The sequence below is a fragment of the Triticum urartu genome, chromosome 2 (assembly GCF_003073215.2).
Source record: "Triticum urartu cultivar G1812 chromosome 2, Tu2.1, whole genome shotgun sequence".
In the NCBI taxonomy this organism is placed as follows: domain Eukaryota; kingdom Viridiplantae; phylum Streptophyta; class Magnoliopsida; order Poales; family Poaceae; genus Triticum; species Triticum urartu.
In genome coordinates this window covers 38,571,023-38,573,606 of record NC_053023.1, presented here as the reverse complement: position 1 = coordinate 38,573,606, position 2,584 = coordinate 38,571,023, and the positions used below count along the sequence as shown (strand labels likewise).

At 57.6% G+C, this 2,584-nt stretch overlaps 1 pseudogene; it reads right to left on the bottom strand.

Annotated features, from left to right (window-relative positions):
- Positions 1-1,098: 1,098 nt before the first annotated feature.
- Positions 1,099-2,355, bottom strand: LOC125534900 (annotated as a pseudogene).
- Between the last annotated feature and the right edge of the window lie 229 nt (positions 2,356-2,584).

The following is a 2,584-nucleotide window of genomic DNA, read 5'->3' as shown; positions in this document are numbered from 1 at the left end:
TTTGGCCCTTCAACCAAGCATCCAGCTTGCTTGCTACAGAAGCTCTCGTTGACAAACGGTGTGGAGCTTTTTTTCTGGGCTGGGCAAGAATCGGTCACAGGTGGCCAATGCAAAGTTGCTTGGGACCTGGTGTGCGGCCCCTTCTCTCATGGAGGTCTTGGGTTCACTTCTCTGAAGCATATGAACCTATGCCTCCTCCTTCAACACCTACCAAAGCTTCACGCCACCGACACAACCCAGGGCTCTCCTTACTTGGGCTCCAGATATGGCTGGTCACCCTCCAATGACCTTGGGATGACAAATCCATTGCACACTCCTATCTGGCGGGATATCAATATTTGGTTTGCTACCAATATTTGGCATTGCCAACTATTGGCAATACAAGACTTGCCAACTATTGACGACTTTATGTGAGATAGACAAAACAACTTGTAGCCAATCAAATAGTTGCCAATATTTGGCACAATGCCAAACATTGGCATGCCAATTTTTGGCAGCAAACCAATTAGAGCAACTCAAACGGGCCGACCCAAACGGATGGCGCATTTGTCCGTTTGGGTCGGCCGCCCGCCCGGCGTCCGCCCAGTTTTGCATTTGGGTTGGCAGTGCACCCAACGTGCCGACCCATTTCATGCCCGCACTCAACTTTTAAAAAAGAGGCCAGCGGCCGATCTTGTCAGCGCCGGCATACACTGCCGGCTTCAGAAAATATCACCACAGTTCATGCTGGCGCACTCGCTAGCCGGCCGGCACACATGCTAGCACACAAAAAAAGGGTGGGACTTGAGTTCGACCACGCCATCACGGCCCCCGTGGTCATGCCAGCACACCTGCCGGCATACAAAAAAGATGGCGCTCGCCGCCATAGATCACTCGTCGTCGAACTTGAGCATGTCGGCCTGCATCTTCTCGAACCACGGCCTCTTCTTTGGCGACACGGTGTTGAGATCCACCTTCATGATCTCCACCCCAGTCATCATGCTCGCGAGAGCCACTTCTTTCGCTTTGGTCTTGGCGTGGGCGGCCTCGATCTGTAGCATCTTGGCTTGCTTCTCCGCCTCCAGCTCGAACATCTTGGCTTGCTTCTCCGCGTCCATCTCAAGCCTCCTCCTTGAAACGCCGACGCTCCTCCTCCCTTGAGTCCTTCTTGTTCATCATGCCCTCCACGCTTGCGATCAAGGCGTTGGATGCCGCATCCCGCTTGTCCTCCTTCTTGGAGTTGGTCTTCCCCCGCGGCCGTGCCGGCTCGCCCTCCCCAACCTCCTCCATGGCTTTCTTTCCCCCACGCGACTTGAGGGCGGCATATTGCGCCTTGAACTTCTCCTTGTCCTTGATGACCCGAAAGCAATGGGAGAGGTTGAAGCACTTGCCATTGTGTTGAACCTTGAATGCCTCCAAAGCTTGAAATGCCTACAAAAATGTTTCCATGCAAGCATATGGGCAAATGATATGCAAATGAACACGCAAGCATAAACTTGATGACACAAAATAGGGCGGCTTGCTAGCATACCATGTCTTGCATGCCAATGCCGCTCACGGGGCGGGCCTTGACGCTCTCAAGAGTGGCGCAAAACTTGTTGCACTCTTGTTGGATCACCCTCCATCGCTTGGAAATGGACACTGACCCGCGCGTGCTCACAAGTTGGTAAGGCGAAAACTTCTTGCGCTCATGAAACTCATGGTGGACACGAATCCAAAAGGTTGAATGCTTTTGTTCGGCGCCCGTCTTGGGGTCTTGTCCAATGTCTTGCCAACACTCACAAAGAAGCTTGTCCTCGGCAGCCGTGTATGCCTTCGTGCGCTTGATCTTGCGCTTCGGCTTAGGACCGTCGGCTTGGTTGGCGAGCTCGTCCTCGAACAAAGGCTCCACTTCGATGTCGCACTCGTCCTCTTCCTCTAGCCCGTAGTCGTCTGGAAACTCGTGGTCGAGTGGGAAGCCATCCAGGTCGATGCCGACCTAATCACGCATGAAGGCCGCTTGATCGGGATTATAGCCAGCGGCCGGCGTGAACGCCCCGCGGCCGGCGTGAACACCCCGCGGCCGTCCTGGCTTTGTGTCTCATCGGGATCGTAGCCAGCGGCTGACGCACCGCTCTCGAAGATGAGGTTCTGCATGTAGCCCTCGTCGACGGCGGACGGCATTCCCTTGAACAGGTTGCGGGCGTCCGGGAGCACGCCGGCCGGCGTCTGCCACGCGCGTTTCCTCGCGCCGCCGCATGACGAGCCACCGTCCACCGGGGTGGCGTTGAGGTCGATGGGCGCGGGCGCGGGCGTGGAAGGCGCGACCACGCTCACGTCGGGCGAGCACTCCCCGGAGAGGCGGGAGGCCAGTGGGTACACATGGAAGCCGGGCATCGGGTTGCAAGCCGATGCGTGGGGCGAGTCAGGCAGCACCATCCAAGGAAACGGCGATGAGCCGGTGCTGGGCGCGGCGACGGCGGCGTTGACGAGGTTGTGCTGCCAGGGTTTAACCCTAGCATGTAGAGCGCCTCCCTCGTTGCCGCAGCGACGCGGGCGTTGGTGACCTCCTGCTGCGCGGCGACGGCGGCCTGCGCGGCGGCCTCATCCCTCGCGTCTGCGGCGT